Source organism: Haliotis asinina, chromosome 10 (assembly GCF_037392515.1).
Source record: "Haliotis asinina isolate JCU_RB_2024 chromosome 10, JCU_Hal_asi_v2, whole genome shotgun sequence".
Classification (NCBI taxonomy): Eukaryota; Metazoa; Mollusca; class Gastropoda; order Lepetellida; family Haliotidae; genus Haliotis; species Haliotis asinina.
In genome coordinates, this window is record NC_090289.1 from 11015284 (window position 1) to 11038030 (window position 22747).

At 37.9% G+C, this 22747-nt stretch overlaps 1 protein-coding gene and 1 long non-coding RNA gene across 2 annotated transcripts in view; one reads left to right on the forward strand and one right to left on the reverse strand.

Moving 5' to 3' along the window:
- Window positions 1-2530: 2530 nt before the first annotated feature.
- Window positions 2531-22747, forward strand: part of LOC137298439 (homeobox protein Hox-B6-like) — an 81391-nt gene continuing 61174 nt past the window's right edge. The window contains exon 1 of the mRNA XM_067830707.1: window positions 2531-2595. The gene's annotated coding sequence lies outside the window, so the exon portion shown is untranslated. The remainder of the gene's footprint in view (window positions 2596-22747) is intronic.
- The window catches only part of LOC137298441 (uncharacterized), a 37490-nt gene continuing 20866 nt past the window's right edge, over window positions 6124-22747 (reverse strand). The window contains exons 2-3 of the long non-coding RNA XR_010957748.1: window positions 7100-7193; window positions 6124-6602 (exon numbers count right to left, since the gene is read on the reverse strand). This is a non-coding gene — a long non-coding RNA (uncharacterized lncRNA). The remainder of the gene's footprint in view (window positions 6603-7099; window positions 7194-22747) is intronic.

The window sequence follows — 22747 nt, forward strand, 5'->3', positions numbered from 1 at the left end:
CCATTTCACTTAATGTGCTGTTAAATGTGTTTAGAGTCAAATCATGATTGCATGTAGGCTTGACATCAATCTTTTAGAAGGCTCATATAATGACGTTATAATTCATAATCATAATTTTAATGCCACGAAGAAAGATGAATCCTGCTGCTCAAAGGCTCTGACGATATAACGAGGAGTACTTAGTGGTTATGAACAAACGCACCAGTCATTTGTAAAGTTAGGCGCCTGGGTGCCATACATTGTGTCGGGGCTAGTTTATAACATCCATGATAACTGCCTTGCAACGATTGACCCGTCAAGGGGAGATAACTCTGTCCACACACGCGTTGTACCGTCTTTCTATTTCTGCAATGTATAACACTAGAAAAGGGTGGCGATGGTAATCAAAGTGAGAGAATAGAGCATGTGTTTGCTCATATTCCATGGTATTTCCCGTATGTCAGGTTTATGGTTACTTGGGCAAAATGTTTATTGCAAAATAAAGCGAGAGTTGATCTAATCTTTGGCCATCGTTCCTGAAAATGAAGGCACCCCGTAAACATACACATTCAGGTCTGAAAATACATCCGCACGTTCAAAGTTTAAAGAACGTGTAAATTGATACAGTTTATGTGGAGATACAGAACATCATTATGAAAATTAATATGTACGATTGCATTCAGCATTGTTTTGAGAATCACGTCCCAAAGCAGCTCTTAAAAGAACAAACAATGATAAATAACGAACTTAAAGTCTTACTTTGAATACAAAATAAGACAAATCGTTAAATCCCAATAAAGACCAACACTGATTTGCACTCTTCAGTTCTGAATACCTCTAAAACATTTAACTCTTAAATCGCCGGCGACATAAAATCGAAAAGGCGTTTCTTTCAATTCCCAAAGATGAAATTCTGTCCTTCATTTCTGCTCCTGAGTTTCGCAAAGTGGCAATGATGAAACGAAGGGCGAACACCTCAACATCACGTATGCCTCGTTGTGAATAATTGATAGTAAGAGAGGTAGAATGTTCCACAGCACTACTTCGTCCCTGACAAGTGTCACTCAAAGAAAAACATGATAAAATCACAGCCGTATTTCTTTTGTGCCAAGCCCACATGGAAGAAATATATAGGTATTTCCAAACCATCCGATCACAAGAGATATGTGTATAAATAATTTGCTTCCTCCGAAAACAACGGCCAGGTTGCGAGGTGATTTATCTACCTTGAAGGAAGTTCTTCCGTGTGTGAGGGGAGAAAGTGACTCGCTATAGCTGTTAAATCGTTGGGGGGCTTTGTCAATAATTTTCTTTTGCGTTCTGCCGGAACAATTCTAACCGTTAATTTTCCGGACAAATGCTTGAATGTTTTATGACGGTTGTCATTGACTGCTGAAAAGACGCTTCAAATCAGACGAGACATGTTGTTAACGATTTTGTGTCCACGCAAGAATATGAATCATTCAGACTCAAGTTGTGTGAAAGTATGCAAAATCTCCATGCTATTTTCAAAGGTTTTGCCTCCAGAATCTTTCTAAACGTCAAGGCGCCAGAAAAGGCAACTTTCTGTATCTAATCCTTTGAATAATGGATTTTCGGAAATAGTGAATTTTATTCATTGTTGTGTTCTTTATTATGTTATTATATTTAACAAATACATACTACACTCCGGTCAGTTTCTTGTTTATCATACTGTGAAAGACATCTATCATGCATTTCGGTGAAATTGGCACAATTTGTGTGAAATATCCAACAAAACTCACAAGGAAAGAATCCTTAAGTAGTCGTCTCTGTTTGTATATTTTGTTGAAATGCGATCTCTTTTGTGTATGTTTGTTTGTGGGTTTTTTTCTCCCAAAAAATCCTGGAATACATAAATTACTTTGTCTACTACTAGATGCTTGAATGGTGTTCTCTGATAAAGATATGTTTTTGTGGTTTTAAAAATATCAAGGTGATAAGACAAATACGATTATTAATATGTTTCAGGGATAAAATTGGTCACTTTCTAAACAATTGTATCACAACTTTGATAAACATTACTTATTGCAATTGAAGAGCTGCTCATCCGTGGAAACTGGTGAACAAGCATAACGAATCTAAAAAAGAAGGTCATATACAAATGTACATGCCCCTCTGGCTAGAAAATCGGTATTTTAAGTAGCTATTTGAACGAAATATCACCCCGTTGACTTAAAACTGGATCTTTTTCTAGATTAACCTGCTGTTAATAACAGCTTGTTATCTTTTCATTCACAAGAAGCCCTGTAATTGCTGTAAAATCGCCTCATATCTTGTTCCCATTTCAAGAATACAATTTTGTCTGCTGCCGCGGCTCGCCAACAACTCTTTGTTACAAGCGATGCGATTGGCTGGAATATATATCACTCCGCGAAGAGCCCGTCTGCTATACAAATGAAGTAGTTCCGGTCCAGTGCCGCTAAACAGCCTAAGTATGATACGACCGAGAAAGAAATGAACACGAGGCCATCAACAGACTAGTTTTATGAATTTATCGTACTGTCTCGTTGTCCAATAAGAGGGTCTGTCGGAAAGATCAAAGGAAGCCGACGGGACTGCATAGTTGCCCCTACCTGTCAATCTTTGCATCGCAAGGTGGGTACTATATTTAAACTTTGATTTACAATTGGCGCAATAACTGAGAGCATAATACTTAGCCCCATTACATCGGGGTGTGAATTTATTACCATTTTTCCTGTCTTCATTTTTTTCGTTGTCTCGTAAAATTATTCTCAGTTTGTAGATTTCAAGTTGTCTATAGTCGCTACGATGTCGATATCAAGCTTTAATGCATGTACCTATACTAATAAGACGGGCCGCTATGATCTATAACCGGCAGCTATTACGAGCGTTTCGGTGTTATTTGCCCCATAAACATTGCCGTTGTAACGATTTTATTGTTCCGTTGCCGATACAGAGATAGAAGAGAATGGCGTTGATTTCAGTGGTGAATTATGAAGTGTTACCGAGGGCTGCTCGCGATAAAAGAACTCCTCCGCCGCTAGTTCATAGGTGTCTGTAATCAAGAAGGTCAGAGGTCATTGTGGTTCGAGGATTTTAGGTGGGGTCAGGATTTTGTCGGTATTTAGGGTGGTGTATTTTTAACACAGGACTTATCACTGTCTTAGTGATATGATATGACTTAATATAATATGATAATATACTTCTTTCCTTGCAAAGAACATGTTCTGTGTTTAAGATGGTTCGTGAAACTATTTTTTCCATATTTGTGCATATTTTAATCCATCGTTCCACCGTTAACAAATTTATGAAATGAGTTTTAAGTTGTGTGGTAGTGGCACACAATTTGGACCACGTAATCAGGTGAACATCCTAAGAAACAGGTAAATAAACTTTACTTTAATTGTTGTGCTGGTCTAAATTCGTAGGTACATTTTAACAATAATTGTGCCCAGTCTATACCGGATTTACGTCCATAGAGTACAAACAGCAACAAGCCTAGAAAGCGGACGTGATATATACATAAAAACAAAAAGATGCATATACACAGATAATACTATTCAGGTAATAATGTTGTTTTTCTTTGTGGTGAAAAATGCTAAACCGGTGTTCTGTCTGGCATCAGGATTACCATACATTAGTGGCAATCCCTCACCCGACCCTTCCCCCCGACCCTCTATTAGAATTTGACATTGTAACGAGTATTACGTCGGTATATTTGTCTTCTTTTTCCGAATGTACGTTTTAATTGGGACATTAAAATGTACAACGCTGGTTTTGCAGCCTTCGTTAAAGATACGGCTAATTGTGTGGGACTTTTATTGTTTCTGGATGCCAGAGGTTGGTTTGAGTTCGCTACCCACCAATTAGGCTGGCATTCCGAGATGTAAACTGTCTGTGTACATTCGTGTCTATAGAACTAACAGCCTAGGTTAGAGTGTATCAATGTACACAAAAGACACGTGAGTGAAAAAACATGCGTTATGTGGTATCCAAACCCACACTAATATATCTCGCCTATGAATATTATTCTTTGAGCAGTTATTATATATGATTCTGTCGTCCATTTGTGAACTTTTGGAGTTGCTGATTTGATGTTTTGATGATATTTCGTTATAAGCCAGTCTCATTAATGTTTCCTTCAAGTAACCTACTGAGACATCATCACTGAAATTTTCTTTGTGTTCCAAGGGTCTTATGTCTCCATGAATGAAATATTACTATCTTAGTATTCGTATCCAACACTCTTAATCGTCACTTAATTATTTTAACGCTTGTACTGATTAATTTCTTACAAAAGCGTCGATAATACAAATGTGTCACCCATACATCTGACTTGTCAACACCCCATGAGCAATTGATGTGAAATGGAACCGATTTCAACAAGAATAATTTATTAGATATGTAAATGACATAATATTTTTGTCACTTTGAAACACTTCGTCACGTGTTTCTTAAATGTTTGTCATCAAAATATCGAATAAAACACATTTTCACGAAAAACTTATTCAGACATGGGGGTGACGAAGTCGGTCGGTGCAGGGGGTGGGGTCGCCGAGTTGACGGTACGACGGGGCGTCATTTGCCACGTGGCACGTTTGAAGGAGATCATCGAAATGAAAAAGCCACCTTCAATCCGTGTGTAATTTATGACTGCTTGGCTTAATGACTTAATCACTGGCCGTTACATCTGAGGCGACTGAGGGGCAGGGGCTCGGAAGAGTGGGGGAGGGATCCGCCGGGAGGGACGGGTGAGAATGAGGAGGGGTATGACGACATTTGTCCCCCTCGTAGTTTATTGCCTTTCGGTCCGTTGATAAAACACAAAGAGGGTTTTAAACCACATCTGCCCAAATTGTTGTCGGCATTAACGATAACTCACTGCAAAGACTCGGACCAATTTTAGTAATTAACTTTCAGTTGGGCCCTGACTCCTTTTAGGGGGTGTTTTTTTAGAGTCCTACAATACACAAACACGGTAGAATATTTAGAATGTTTGAATGACGAGCTAGATATTTTACTCAGTAATTGTAGTGTAAAATAATGGAAAAAAACATACATTCATTAAGCATTGTATTCAGAATTAATATGAGAATTCTTGTGTGTCTAAGTGAAACATGCATGCAGGGGTAATCAAAGGTCAAAGACTAAAAAACATTCTGTTTGTATTGTTGAGAACCAGATAACCGAATACGGTAGTAATGGATACCGATGTCTCAGTGAGACTGGTGGCCTTTGAAATGTCCATTTCCAGGCGTTATGAATATAAAATCTCCACTTACATTATAAATGAGAGGACTGTATGTCAAACTAAGCTAAATGAGTTTATATCGTTGTCTGAACTATATTTATCCTTTATCATCTCTTTCTATTGCACATTAGAACATTGCGTTACAGCTTATGCAAATATGCCACTCGGATAGTGTATTTGCCAAAAAGAGTATATATATATATATATATATATATATATTCATGGAAACGGATAAGGGAACACTCGAAAGTACAAGTGTTTCTTTTATTATTTCCAGAACGTAATCCACAGTGCAATATGTGCCTTGGGAAGAAACCAGGAAAAGAGTAAAGGAATACTTGTACTTTCTTTCATGTGTTCTCTTGTTCATTTCCTTGTGTATATTTTGACTGTTATGTTTTTTATGATATCGTTGAGTGTCAATATTCGCAAAGCTTTGTCTTTGGGTATAACACAAGCGAACGGGTCATACAAAATGCACAAAATGTTTGAAAGGAAATGCATGGGATAAAAATATCTTGAAGATGAAAATGACCAGTGGATGTGTTTAATCCTCCTGAGTCCTGCCTAAAGACGCATATTTGTCACGTGCATAATTTTTCTCCCCCAAAAGCAATTTTCTTTAAAATATTCTTGTTCTTTAAAACTTGCTCCTGTAAGTCTTCTTTTTAATCACGGGGTCCCAATTCGTGAATGATTTTCATTCGATCCAACATGGCATTATGCAAATGGAGGTGCAAATCTGTCTAGTGGTTACAAAAACGAACGACGAATATCACGACTGGAGCCAAAAAGTCTGAGCTAAGATGCGAAAGGGGTCAAACAAGAGACTGATTTGACTTTCAATTTTCCGATGACACTTTATTTCAATAAATCAGGAATTTTTGAAAGATCATAAGATTATGGTTTTGTTAACCTTGTTTGCATTAACAAACACAAACTTAGAGCACCTAGTGATGAATTGCCATTGGCTGAAACGAACTCCACAGGGGGTCGGATCCAAGTTCTGCTCCTGTAATATCTCTGATTGTGATTAAGGGGCACATCGCTTTCAAGACAAGTGATTTTTTTCCTAATGATTAGGTACCAATCGCTAAAAAGTAGTGCCTAAACAGCTGAAAATTACTTTGGGTGCAAAATACATTATAGAAAGCTTGTCCTATCTTTCATTCACTAGTCTTGAAAGTCTCCTGACAGTGCGACACTAATCCTACACGGTGATTTGTGTTTTCCGAGCTTCCACTTTGTCACTGACTGTTTAGGGACCCCCCTAATGTGTTCTTTATACACTGTCCACTCTTTAAATGGAAACCCTATTCCGCATTAAGAAGTAGTTCGTCTTTCTGATGAATCTTTAAGAGAACCTTGTACAAATGGTCGAGTTGTGAATCTGAAAAAACAAAAACAAGTTCAAAACAGGAATATTTATGACAGACCTGTAAAACACTGTTTCATATGTATTGATTCAATCTCCATATTCATCTCAAGGTAATAATTTGAGCATTTTTAAAAAAACCCGCACATTTCGTTCTATTCACCAGCTAATGAAATACATCGCAATGAATATGTAGATTTTTAAATCGAAATATTGTTACCTAGGGAACGTTCATGTAAATTATGTATTTTTTTTAAATATAAAGACGATGGAGGATGCAGAAAGGAACATAGAAAAGAAACTCAGGACTAAGTAAAAGGGCCAGTTATGTTTAAATCCTCAAGAGGAATAAACCAGCATCATTAAATATTTGAAAACATAACTAACACATATGTGAGTTTATACTCCAATGATACATCACGTGATCAGGATACAACCTTAGCAGTTGACAGAAACAGAAAAAAAATAAATATGTTAATAAACATACACAATCAAGACAGTAATGTACTTGCGTGATCAATATCCTGTTTCAGCAAGGCCAGACAATCCCAATCCGCTTCATCGTCCCACAACGTTCCCGATAGGTATATTTCATATCTCCCAATCCTATCACGCGAAAGGGAGATTCACTGATATAGCCACTAGTCAATATTACATATATATATGTACATTTCATTCCAAATGTACACAATGAAATCGACGCGTAGGGTTAAATGTCTATCACAGTCCTTCTACCATGAAGAAGGACGAATGAAACAATGAGTTGTATTCACGTTTATTTCGTTTAAATGTGATTGCATGTGTATTTAATGCAACCATTATTACATGGATATAGATTAATGAACGAATTATTCTAGTAAATGCATTGGAATACAGTATTAACAGCTGGTATGCTGCATTGATTGTCAATAAAACGACCGTAGCATTTTCAAAATGACATGATGACTCTTTCGTGATTACTGATATCAAAATCGAGGGAATTTATCTTTTGAATTAAGATTTATAATGCTCAAACATTAATGTTTAATGTTTAATACTTTATGCTGATATGAATGGAGGAGGTGTTTTTTATCCTTGAGGATTCTCGATACAGAGATATTTCTTGCATAATTAGCACGTGCCATGATAAGAGTTGCTGGATCAAAACGTAAAACCGTGGATTGATTCAGGAAAGACACAACTGAATGATTAATGTTATGTATTTCTAATAACCTATATACATATTTTAGTAGCTTTTGATGAAAAGGGCAAGAGCGAGTTAAATCCATTCTTTGATAAATATATCATTTACTACGGCATAATGCGATATTTGATTCACCGCGGTAAGGCTAGATTGACCTAGTGTAAAGGAATGCGAACGAAGGGAAAGAAAAAAATGAAATTCTTGTGAGATTTCTAATCTTCCAACTATCTGTCATAAATCACGGTTCTCATTCAGCTATCAAACAATGACATGAAATTCAAATTGCCGAAATAACATCATTATTTGGCAGAAAAATATTACAATAAATATTCATTTGTGAAGCATAAATCCTCTGTGACTCTGTGCCAAATCTGTGATTTTCTCAATTTTTTCTTCGAAGTCTTTCATCTCTGCTCAATTTGGCCAAAATAAGTCGTTTACCAAATGAGACCGACCCTAAGGCCAGCGTTCGCTGAGTCGTTTGATTTGGGGTGAGAGACAAATTATAAAAGTTGACAATTCTGTGAGCTGATCACAGCTGTAGCTCTCGGATAGGGCAAGGAGAGGGGCCATGATTGAAGAAGCTACGGCCACGCGCTAATCATGCATCCACGAGTCTTTCGCTCTCTCGATTACTATTGACTTCTTGAAAGATTTACTATTTCCTTTTCTTGCTTGTTATTGATTCTCGAGCACCAAGACGCAGCAATCGCTAAAGCTTTTAATTAATTTCACTCAGGACCAGAAAGAAATTGAGACTGACTCTGTAGATTCATTCCTATCTCACAAATCAAAACCTCCAAGTTCCACACATGGTGTCAAAGCATGGCTTGAATAAAAGGAAGATACTGTTTAATTTGGTTTTGTCTTGTCGCATACGGATGCAAGCTATGGTAGTGATACCTAGAAAATTAAACTTTCTCAGCAAAACTATCACTGGACTTGGATAATAGAATTACCTCCCTTGACGAATGGACACCATTCATCAAAGTAACAGGAAACTGTCAATTATTGAAAGGAATAAAATCTATCTTTCAGTCGTCAGTTTTGGATTTGAGTTTAGACTAGTGAGTTACCATTGATTGGGCAAAACGAAATGGAATCAAAATCGACGTATGATGTTTTCTCACAGTGCGCAGATCATTGGGGAGGGGGAACGCTCGGGGAGGGGAACGAAGACAGGAGACATTTAATTTCGAGTCATGATATCTCGAGTTCCACATCTTTATTGGATCCCTCGAACCCAGACAGGCTTGATTAAAGCGTTCATTTTGATTGAAGAGAACCGTGCTCGTTTTATCTCAACATCGGTGAATTTTACAAAATTATAGGTTTCTTGTTTGGGATGCGGAAAAAAGTCTTCTATCCATTTTGCTGTTAGCTTAGGCGTTCAAATGAATATAGATGTGAAATAAACAGAATAGAAAGCAATGAAAAATTCATGTCGACCCAACTTCAAATATGCAGCGTGTCTGATTAAGACAAAATATTGCTCCTTTGGTACACCGGGGGTCATTTTTCAATCATGACAAATCGAGCGACACGGACGGCGATACTGCCGTTTAATTGGTTTATTTTAATCACGTGACATTTACGAGCCAATCGAAGGACACTAAGGGGGGCATATCTATACATTCCCATGTTTATAGCCGATATTGGCAATATTTCCTGAAAAGAGTTAGGTTTGTAGTCAGAGCCAACATAATAGTATCAATTGCTATCGACCGATGAAGAGAATGCTAGCAACATATTTGTATTTATAGGAACTTCGATCAACGAACTTCTCACGCACTGAGGTAAGCTTTAACAACTTATTTTTATATTTCAAATCATAACGATAGCACAGTCATGTTTTAATGGTCTTTCAAGAATGTTCTTTCCGAATGCATGCATGTTATTTCGAAAAAATCACGTGAAAATAACATGTGTTCTTTGTATTATCTGAAATGGCAACTTGCGTCATTAATTTTCGGTGTAAAACCGCACAATTCTATTTTTTGTCCCTCAAATTGGTTTTAAAAGTATTATTGCTGAAACAAAGGATCAAATTACTCATAGTTTAATTTATATTGATTTGACAAGATCACGATTTGTAAGATTGTTAAGGGACAAATGTTCTATTAACGAAATGGCTCCTTGGTGGGCGGTTTTATCGTAAAATCAATTACTTACATTTTAGGTAAGATTTACAGTGTTACTGAAGCCCCTGCCTCCTATTATCACTGTACAACGGGATTATAGCTGTGATTAATGCTCAAATAGGGCCCTAGACACGTTTATAGCGCATTAAGATACCATATCTACCGATACTGTTGTTATAACGAGGACAACCAGCGATGGATAAGTCGTTGATTTGTCGAGGATTGGAAATGTCAGTTACATCCTACAAGTCCTCATAAATGTCTCCGCAAACGATTCCATTCATGATATGGAAAAATGAGATTTAGATGCAAACCAAATATTTACTTTTATTCTAAAAAATGCACTTTACTAATACATGCACTACCGATTTACAGTGGAGATTTTTTTAATACCATACTTTAGATAAAACGCATATTAAAAATTAAAACCTATATTAATTACATAGCAACATTCAGATAAATAGGTGTTTTGTTTTAAACACCATTCTTTCAATTAACGTACCATAAAGGGATACATTCGCTATGATATGATGCTGTCATTATTTGGAGACATAAAACTATACAAAGAAATTAATAATAGTCACGTGTACTGAGCTGTTTATACAACTCACTAACTAGTGTATCTTCCAGGAGTCACAAATCTATGCACCCAAAACATATTTCATAAAATTAAATCAAAATCAGTGTTTCTGAAATAACATACCTGCGTCGTTCCAAATTCAAATGAAGTTTAATCACCCAAACCTAAAAACAATATTTATGTATATATATACATATCTTGCCTGTTTGTCTGTCTTTAGACATTCTTTTTAGTGCAAGTATTTCTGTATATTTGTAAAAATTAAACGTATGAAAGTTCAGAAGTAATCATTGCTCTTAAAAAGTGATAGTAAATATGTATTAGTCGTTTAGTGTCTATTTTAGTGTTTGTTATGTGTTTGGAATATTGCTGAGTTCGTGGATAAACATGAAAATCTCTCTATCCCTCCTCCTCATCTTTTATCTACAACACTCCAGGCCCCCAGTAAGACGCATTGTCATCTAGTCATCATATATCTTGACAATATTTATTTAGTTAGACTGAACCAATCCTGAACCATTTGCTTTTTGCATGCATTGATAACTGACGTGCAGACACGTTTCTGCACACGCGACACTTGAAGATAACAAACTGTATCATCGTGTCTCATAAAGACATCTATTTTCCACATTACTTACTTGTATCTCAACCACAAAGAGCTGCGTTTATGAATTCAACGAAAACACTTAATAAATACGTTTCTTAAAAGTGGGCATCACGTGAGCAAAAATGACGTTTTAATTTATGACTTGCTTTTAAAACATCTCTGTTGTAATGAGGAATTTTGATCAATTATTTTGAATTCATCAGTGAAACAATGCCACTTCTGGGCTGTCCAGGCACAACCATCAAAACATTCGTGAACTTGAAAGTCACTGATATAAATATTTAACTACCTTCTGTAATTATCTTTAGTGTAATACCTTAACCCCAGTTAACCTTTCTTAAATAGTCCAACATACTCCCCAAATAACGTAATTCAAAATTCTATGTGTTGTTTCAAAATTTCAGTAAAAGTGTTCAGTGTTATATGCGTCAAACTTTCAATATTTCGTTTAAGATATAAATTTGTTAAGGGGATATTACTATTAACAGGGGTTAATAACACCAGAAATACCAAAACGCACAAAAGACGCCTGGGGATCTCCAGAGCGAATTGATATTGTCATACATTCTTTACAGGTGTTTCACATATTCTCTCAAATATGAAATACCACATACAAATGTATCATTAGTATAGTGAATGATAGACTAGGTGAGTCAACGGCCGTACATACAACTACTCATATCAATTCTTACACTAGCAAACCCACGAACCCACGAACGCACTTAACGAGGTATGCTGGTTTTATCCACACCTCGTTATAATAAACACACGACGTCTTTCCTGCACTTCAAGGTAAGTGAAAGATTCGTTTCAGAAATAAGTCCCAGATAATATCTTTCAGGAACTGTTCCTGACATAATAAACACATTATTGTAAGGTATTATTACTTCCTGACGTATTAGTGAGTGAGTGAGTTTAGTTTCGCGCCTCTTTTAGCAACATTCCAGCAATATCACGGCGGGGGACTCTAGAAAATGGGCTTGACACATTGTGACCATGTGGGGGGAATCGAACCCGGGTCTTCGGCGTGACGAGGGAACGCTTTGACCTGGGCGTATAAATGAAACATAGAAAAATAATCGTTTACCATCCTACCAATCACCTTTCTGTTTGACACAATGCCTTGGCAAGGTTAAATCAGTAGCGAAAAGGTAATTGAAAAAAGACACAAAAATGAAAAGTGTTTTCGAATGTGATATTTGCATGTTCGTATTCGTTGATATGTTGGTCATCACTAGAAACAGGGGGCGTTTTTGAACAGTCCTTTATAGGGTAATGTTATGTTTTTACTGACCCTATCTATAAGATCGTCATTAATATTGATCTTTTTCTTTAAATTTAGCGAAATCGTCCCCGGCTACACATACGAACCTGTAGGTATACTGATAAGTGTATAGCGTTCAGGATATTTGTGACAGGTTAGTGAGTAAAGGTTGTTTTGATTGATATAAACATATATATCAGTATAATTATCGTCATTAATAATTATTAGTTGCAGGGTGAATTATTTGGGAAGATACGGCATCTTAAAGTAGAGAAAAAATGAACTAAGGCAGATCTCTGACGTACACCATTTTTTTTATTCGACGAGCGCTGGTTTAGCGGTTACAACTCTAGAGAAAGCGGAGACCCGGGATTCGAACCCCTAGTAATACTTTCCTGGCGTGATCAAGGGACGTAAATTTGAACAGCGAAATCACCTTTAACGAGTGGGCCACTACTTGTGTTCCCTGTCTGGATCAAGTGAGCGAGTGAGTTTGGTTTTAGGCCCTTTTTACCAACTATTCCAGCCATATCATTGCAGAGTGGGCTTCGCACATTGTACCCATGTGGGGACTCGAACCCGGGTTTTTTGCGTGACGAGCGAACGCGTTACCCACTCTGCTACTCCAGCACCCGTGTCCGGATCTAACAAACAAACAAATATACCGTAACATTCAGCTGTCGTACCATGGTTCGGAACTGATATGCTCGACCTGGCGGCTCTTCAAAATAAAACACTGAAATTTCTGTGCAGAGATACATATCCTGATAGTGTAGGAATCACGGGTTGGTTCTATCATTCGCTTCCACATCCGGGAAGAGGAACTTACGACCCGTGACTCGATTTGCACCCACATATGATACGTGATATTATCCCATGCTTCGACCTTAACTGGGAGTTTGCACACCTCTCTTTTCACTGTCACTTACCCATGAAGATCCGGGTAGAATTGATCTTCAGTAACCTATGCTTGCCGTAAGAGGCGACTAACGGGATCGGGTGGTCAGGCTCGCTGACTTGGGTCCCGCATAGATCGATGCTCGTGCTGCTGACTACTGGATTGTCTGGTCCAGACTCGATTATTTACAGACCGCCGACATATAGCTACGATGTTGCTGAGTGCGGCATAAAACTAAACTGGCTTACTCACTGACATTTACTAAACGTATCAAAACCTGCGAAGATCCGGATTAGAATTGGCCTACAGTAATGTCTGTAACAAGAGGAGATGGTGACGTTTTATGGATGTCATCGTATACCATATACGCAAATCAATGCTCGTGGTGTCGATCACTAGATTGTCTCCATTTATAACAGACCTTCGTCTAATACGTGGAAGATTGCTGACGACGTCGAAAACAAACAACAAATCAAAACAAGCAAGCAAACAAACAAACAAACAAACAAACAAACAAACCGCACACGCACGCGCACATGCACACGCACGCGCACAGCATGTGAAGCAAGTGGCATCCTTGGCATCGTAACCCATCGAGGAAGATCATTGCTCATAGTTATGATCATGGGGTTGTCTGGTCCAGAATCGGCCGTTCACAAGACCATTACTGGGTTCAGCAACAGCTAACATTTTGTCCTTATGACACCTTGATGAGAATGGGATACACGTGGAACGGGACAAGCTTCTTCTGTTCAAAAACACCCGGTGCATTGCTGAATATTTTGGTGTCCAGTGGAATCCGTATGGGCAAAAACTCAAAGTAGAGTATCCACTATGCGGGGTAGATTAACAAAATAATGTTATCTAAGAAACATACTTCCCGTTATAATTCAACTCACTCACACAAACGTGTGTAGTTTGGCGTTTTCCATAACCAGTATCTTGGCTGCTGGAATTAAAGCCTTAACATGCTTTAGTCGTTGGTTGTTGTTTTACGGCAATAGTCCAACTATGTGTAGGCGGTTTGTAAATAATCGAGCTTGGACCTGACAATCCAGTGATCAAAAGCCTGAGCATCGATCTGCCCATATGGGAACCGATGACACGTGTTAACCAAGTCAGTTAGTCTGACCTCCAGTAAGTCGCTTCTTAGGACAAGCAGTGGCTACTGAAGATCAGTTCTATCCCGGATCTTTGTTGTTCTAAAACCGATAAAGAGACGACTTTGGGTTGCAAAGTTAAAGATGTAAACGGTAAGCAAGTGATCATCGGTCTTCTTTCTGAAGAAAAGCGGAAGATAGATTATGCCACGATGGCAGTCCGTGCATGCACGGTATTGGGCTAAAACACTAGTGGTTGATAGCATGAGTGTCAATCAACTCTCTCGGCAAAGACATCATCTATTAGCCAGATCACAATCCATAACCCAACAGGCCCAATTTTAATTAGCTTGTAGAAAAAGAAACAAACCTTGACGTTTACATAGAACTCTAACGTCTATCAACATTTAATTGAGGTAAAACGATAAGATTTGATTGATTTGATATTAGATTCAATATGTGCACAATATCAACGAATGCGAAGAGAGATACTAAGAGCAACAGTACTTATATAGGTGCCCTATTTGTATGAACATTGTCCTGCCTTTGCATGTGTTTGGGACTCGTCTCATATACCATTGTGTCGATATACAAAAGAGATCTTAGCAGGCATGGCATGACTACGGCACTCCGGTGTCCATACATTTTTGTTGTCATTCATAAACAAATGCGGCTTTCACTGGAATAGCACAACGCATCTAGTAGGCCTTTTTATCGCCGATGTTGGTTTTTGTTATTGGGGTACAACTGTCAATTTTCAAATTAAACGTCTCATTCATACCTCTAGGTAATATACTTACCAATCATAAGTTTGTTGAACCATCCTTCAAACTATCCTTAGCTGCCATTACGTCCCTTTGTCACCTTCACCGTCACACGTCGTGGTTCGAAAGACGTATTTAACGCATCTTGAAAGCGTTAGATGCTCTCTAGAACCCGCAGTTATTCAATATGTCACAATTGTTACGGCAAGTACGCACTGGTTCATGATACAGATTATAAAGAAATTCATAATATCCTTTTTGTCACTTATAATCGTGTCTTTTTCCAGATAATGTCCTTTGTGTTCCCGCACTGGCTTGGAAGCACGTTACATGAATTAAGCCAAATCACGTCAACCGTAAAATACAATATTCAGTAAAGAATCACCCCTGAAAGTGTCACAAGACAGCGTTCGATCTCGATTGGATGATCGTCCAAAATCTGAAGGTTTTCCAAAAGTTGCTGACTTGAAAAATAGCTTCTTCGATGAACCAATTTTCCCGACCAAATTTGCCATATGTATCGCCCTTAATAAATGCGCCTTTCCACCGAACCAGAATTGATACCACCAGATGGTTTCGCGAAGAATTATACAGAAGTTTGACAAATATGTTACTTTGCACTTCAGTGGTCTATCACGCTATGCAGCTCGACATTGTCGGTCCAATATTGGTTTAGGACGTATTATCGTGAAGGCCTTCCTTTGGTTTAATTTCAGATATTCTAAGCTTCGTAATCAAATTCTTTAATTTTCGCAAAGAAAGGAAATCCGATATTAATCTGAAGATTAACCGCGTCATTGTTGCTGTATTTATCAAGATGTTGTTTTAACGGGAATTTTGAGAGGGATTTATGTTTGCATAATATCCAGATTACTCTTTTCTGCTTGATCAAACAGAATTAAATAGGCTTTATCTTAATGATGAAACGCAATGCGACCTTTAGGATGTCCGTTTGATATTTAACGTTGCGCGTATGTTGTAGTATGATACTCACGCGTCATAACTTATGCATATGAAGTTAACCTTTTCGGAAAAAAGATTTTTGATTTATATAACCTTTATGTCAGGTTGAATTTTCGTCAGGAACAGCTTGAATATTTAAACCACGATTGAGTGAGTGAGTGAGTGAGTGCATTCCAGCAAAACTACAGATCCATGCTAAAGGACATGAAGGTTGTACCCAAAGCCAATCGTCGATCACCTCTCTTTATCATGCAAATGCCAAATTTCGACTAAAACAAATTGATTTTGATTGTACAAGTATTATCAGAAATTATGATATGCGTGATATGCTCAAGACATATCATATATTGTGATAAAATGAATGAAAGATGGTTTACAGCGCGTCAACCTAACTGTCATCACCATGCGTTTTGATGGAAACGGGTGCAAGGTGTCATTTTCTGCTCTTACCACTACTTGCAGTGCAAAGTGTGATCACGGAGCAGGCATTCCATCGTTTCATCAGCACCTCCACAACTAAATGTTTAAGAGGTACAAGATACACGTCTTTTGATGAAACAGGTGCACAATATCCTTCCGTTCTGGTGTGCCGGGACTAGCTGTAACGAAAAGGGTGCAAAATACCATCAATTACCTAGCAGCTTGAAGTTAGCAGCGGGTTCTTGATTCGTTATTCGTCTTCCGAAAAACGAATAACATGCTAGCAGCGGGTTCGTTATTCAAACGCTCTACGTGGAATCTCCACAGTAGTTCTGTCATATAAAGTCATGAAATAAAAGACTGCGGGTGTACCAAATGTGCATGGGTGTTGGATTATACAGAACCTCTGAATAATGAAATACTAAACCGCACTGGGTTTGTTATTCAATGTATGCCCATCAGTTCTATGAAATGTAAGACAATGGCAGTGTACTGTATTTGCAGAGGGTTCGTGTTTCGAAAAAGCGAATGACGAAACACGAACCCGCTGCTAACTTCAGGCTGCTCAATTAACTATTACCTACTATCATAGAGAGTTACAAGATTGATTTTCTTTTCCGTTGCGCTTCAACATAACCCCAGAGCCAAGTGGTGCGATGAAAATAATGCAAGATATCATTTCGATGTCAAAACCCTCAAACCAACTGTTACGATGAGCATAATGCAAGATATCATCACTCGGTATTCACCATAACTTCGAAAACAAGGTTAAGATGAAAATGATGCAAAAAGTGATTCCGTTTTGCTTATCACAACCTCAGAGCCAGTTATGCCAGGCATCTTGTACTTCTGTCAACCAAGTATCGTGATGAAAATGACGCAAGATGTCATTCCATTGTTTTAATCCCTTGGCCATGTGTTATGGTGAAAATAATGCAAGATGTCATTCTGTTGTATTCATCTCTACCATGTGTTATGATGAAAATGACGCATGATATCGTTCCATTATATTCATCGCGATCTTATGATGAGAATGAAGATGTCATTCAGTTGTGTTCATCTCGACCACGTGTTATGATGAAAATGACACAAGATATTGTTCCGACAAAAGCGTTATGATAAAAAATGATGCAAGACATGATTCTATTGCGATCTTGAAAACACACAAATTAAGTGTTATGATGAATATGATGCCAGATACCATTCCATGGCACTCACCATAACCTCAGAACCAAGTGTTAACATGAAAAGAATGAAAGATATCATTCCGCGGCACTCATCATCATACTCATGGCAGTCACCGTGTTCTGATGAACATGATATCAGATACAATTTTCATGGCAGTCACCGTAATCACAAAACCAAGTCTTGAGACGAAAAGCATGGAATACAGTGTCCTGTTGCACTCGTTATATTCTGAGAAATAGTGTTACTGTAAGCATGATGTCTTCACCATATGTTATGATGAAAATGATGCAAGATATCACTCCGTTGCATTCATTTTGACCATGTGTTACGATGAAAATGACGCAAGATTTCATTCTGTTGTATTCATCTCGCCCATGTGTTGTGATGAAAATGATGCAAGATATCATTCCGCTGTATTCATCTCAACCCTGCTTTATCATGGAAATGATGAAAGATATAATTTCGTTGCACTTGCTAAATCCGCAGACCACAATGTTATGATGAAAATAATGCAAGACATGTTTCCTTTCCGCCCGTGAAAAGGCATAAATTGAACTTTGCAATTCAAGTGATGCAAGATGTCATACCATGGTGCTCATCATATCCTCAGAATCAAGCGTTAAGATGGACAGAATGGACGATATCATTCCGTTGCACGCATCATACTCTCAGACCATAGTGTTACGATGAACATGATGCTAGATATCATTTCTTTGTACTCACCATACCCTCAGAACCAAGTGTTAAGGTGGACATGGTGCTAGATATCATTTCATGGCAGTCACCATACCCTCAGAACCAAGTGTTAAGGTGGACATGGTGAAAGATTTCATTTCTTTGTACTCATCATATCCTCACAAGTAGTGCTTGAGGAACATGATGTCAGATGTCTTCCCGCTGTGCGCATCTCAGCCAAGTTGTATGGTGAAAATGAAGCAATATAACATAAAGCTGTGCTCATCTAACCTCAGAACCTCAAGTAAAGATGAAAATGAAGATAGATATCATTCATGTGTGCTCATTTCAAGTGGTACGAAGAAAATGATTCAATATATCATCTCGCTGCGCCCATCATAATCTCAGAAACCAATGTTAAGATGAACAACATAATGCACGATGCCATTCCGCTGCGCCCATCATAATCTCAGAAACCAATGTTAAGATGAACAACATAATGCACGATGCCATTCCGATGCGCTCATCATAACCTCTGAACCAGGTGGTAGGATGAAAACATTGCAAGATACCATTTCGCTGTGTTCAACTCAAGCAAGTGTTTTGATGAAAACGACACAAGAGATCATTTCGTGGTATTCATCTTGACCATGAATTATGATGAAAATGATGAAATATGTCATTCCATTGCACTTATCTCGGCCATGTCGACATCTAGTCTCATGTGTTATGACAAAAATGACACAAGATGTCATTCAGCTGTATTCATCCCGACCAAAGTGTTATGATGAAATTAACGGAAGACATGACTCCATTGTGCTCTTGAAAACGCCCAAATCAAGAGGTACGATGAATATGATGCCAGATACCATTCCGTGACAGTCACCATAACCCCAGGACCAAGTGTTGGGATGAAAAGCATGGAAGATGTTATTCTGCAGCACTCGTCATATTCTCCGACCATAGTGTTCTGGTAAACATGATGTCATATACCATAACCTCAGAACCAACCGTTAAGATGAACATGATGGAAGATATCACGTTGCACACATCATATCCTCACATAAAGAGTTGTGATGAACATGATGGAAGACACCATCACGTTGCACACATCATATCCTCACATAAAGAGTTGTGATGAACATGATGGAAGACACCATCACGTTGCACACACCATATCCTCACATAAAGGGTTTTGTGATGAACACGATGGAAGACACCATCACGTTGCACACACACCATATCCTCACATAAAGAGTTTTGTGATGAACACGATGGAAGACACCATCACGTTGCACACACACCATATCCTCACATAAAGAGTTTTGTGATGAACATGATGGAAGACACCATCACGTTGCACTCATCATATCCTCACATAAAGTGTTGTGATGAACATGATGGAAGACATCACGTTGCACACATCATATCCTCACATAAAGTGTTGTGATGAACATGATGCCAGATATCTTCCCGTTGTGCACATACCATGTGTTTGGTGAAACGGACGCAATATATCATTCCGCTGTGCAAATATATCATTCTGCTGCACTCGTCATACTCGCAAACCATAGTGTTCTGGTAAACATGATGTCAGATACCATAACGTCAGAACCCAGCGTAAAGATGAAAATGAAATACATATCATTCCACTGTACTCATCTCAACCAAGTGGCATGATAGCCTGAGAAACAAATGTTAAGATGAACAAGATGCAAGATGTCGTTCCACTGTACTCATCTCAACCAAGTGGCATGATAGCCTGAGAAACAAATGTTAAGATGAACAAGATGCAAGATGTCGTTCCACTGTACTCATCTCAACCAAGTGTCATGATAGCCCGAGAAACAAATGTTAAGATGAACAAGATGCAAGATGTCGTTCCACTGTGCTCATCATGAACCAAATGATATCATAGAATGGGAACAAAATGTTAAGATGAACAAGGTGCAAGATGTCGTTCCACTGTACTCATCTCAACCAAATGGTATGATAGCTTGAGAAACAAATGTTAAGATGAACAAGATGCAAGATGTCGTTCCACTGTGCTCATCTCAACCAAGTGGCATGATAGCCCGAGAAACAAATGTTAAGATGAACATGATGCAAGATGTCGTTCCACTGTACTCATCTCAACCAAATGGTATGATAGCTTGAGAAACAAATGTTAAGATGAACAAGATGCAAGATGTCGTTCCACTGTGCTCATCTCAACCAAGTGTCATGATAGCCCGAGAAACAAATGTTAAGATGAACAAGATGCAAGATGTCATTCCACTGTACTCATCTCAACCAAATGGTATGGTAGCCTGAGAAACAAATGTTAAGATGAACAAGATGCAAGATGTCATTCCGCTGTACTCATCTCAACCAAATGGTATGATAGCCTGAGAAACAAATGTTAAGATGAACAAGATGCAAGATGTCGTTCCTCTGTACTCATCTCAACCAAATGGTATGATAGCCTGAGAAACAAATGTTAAGATGAACAAGATGCAAGATGTCGTTCCTCTGTGCTCATCATACCCTCAGAACCAAGAGTTAAGATGAAAATGATACAAGATATCATTCCGTTGTATTCATCTCAACCAAGTGTTGAAATGAAATTTCCTTGCAGTTGTTATTCCCTCATATTCATTCACGTCATTCACCACACATGCATGACATATTTTGATGAAACAGAAACATGACAATCTTGATTTGTGCCCTACCTCCATATATATGTTAATAACATAGAGTTAGTCAAAGTGATATGTCAACCAGTAGCACAATATTTGCCCAACGTGGACATACTCAGTGAAACACATTCCATACAAGTTACGTGTCAAATACACCATCAAACATTTCACCTTTCTTCAGTCAACAAGTCTTTGTCCACTTCACATGTTGCTTATCAGAGCACGCAATCGACACCAGTCACATACCATAAGCACAATCTGTTTTATTCAATTTCATATCAATTAGCGCTCCCTAATCACCTAAATCATTGAGGCTCTGGAGAGTACCGAGCACGTGACCAAAACACGAGCTGCACGTGCGTCTCTTTATGGGCACTCAACAATAAGATACTATCAATAACTCGTTCACTGGAATATAAAATGTCCCTGTGTAGCCAGGACAGGCAGCCACAAGTGTGGTTTCTTAGTCCAATCGATATTATGTTGAAAGTAGGGGCTAATATCCAATTTCTTGAGTGTGTATTGTGTGTTCCTGTGCTAGTTCATTATTCAAGAACATACCCTAAACAAGCACTGTTGTGATATATACACGATTGCCTGCTGGGCTGTCGAGGAACAGTGTATAGGTCAAAGGCATTGTCATTAGCAGTCGCGGGTGGTGAATATCAGATGCCTCATCAACCTTGACTTTGTTACATCGTTTTTGTTAAGAGAAACACATTCGGACTCGTACGTTCGTTCATTGTTGAGAACAAGAAAGCATGCATGTTTTTTAATCCTTCAATCTGATACCTTGTTGTTCTTTCTGAACACACTTTAGGGTGACGAGAATCATTTAAACTATTAATGCCGTTTTTCATCACCATGTTTTCTTTTCTTGAGAATAAAAGATAAATACATAAATAATATAAATAATATAATTTTGACATTATTTTATTCTTCTTATAATATTATAATAATTCTAAATGATTATAGTTCTTTTAATTGGTATCTCTAAAGAGACACAGTAAGTGTATTTGGAACGAACGTAATAGCGTATATTTAGCATTTTCATAAACGTCGACCTGACACATATGACATTAGTATCATAACTATGTATTTCTATACGTCATAATATAATAATGTTGATTAATGTGTTGTGGCGTGGCTTGTGCTCGGAGTGATGCTAGTGACAGTTTTAGTGCTTGATATCCCACAAGAGGTGGTACTGAACAGTGTGACTTTCATATAGTTGCAAAAACAGTTCAATTAAATGCTTCTTGTGGCTTGTAAATATAATATAACTCGCTGCCATTACTGTGCTGATACATGTTTTACATCAAACCGAACCGTTATAATTGACATGCGTACATAAGTGTGAGAAAGCCTGAAAAATATGATGAAATGTCAAAATGAACAATACAATGTACAAAGTTTTGTTATTGTTCGGTATCAGTTTCCTTGTTTTATATTCAGATAATTATCCTTTATGAGACAATTGATATTGCCCTCTATGTTATTGTCCTTTATGCCATGGTTCTCTGTGGGAATCTTCATGTTCTTGATATCTAGGCTATAGGTCTTTATCAGGCTATTTTCTATCACACTCTCCTCATACAATCTGACTTATCTTTCTCTTTTGATTTTGTCTCTATGTTATCTGTCAGGTTATCTGTCTTTCCTAGTAGATTATGAAGGTTCTTGATTTCTATGTGATTGT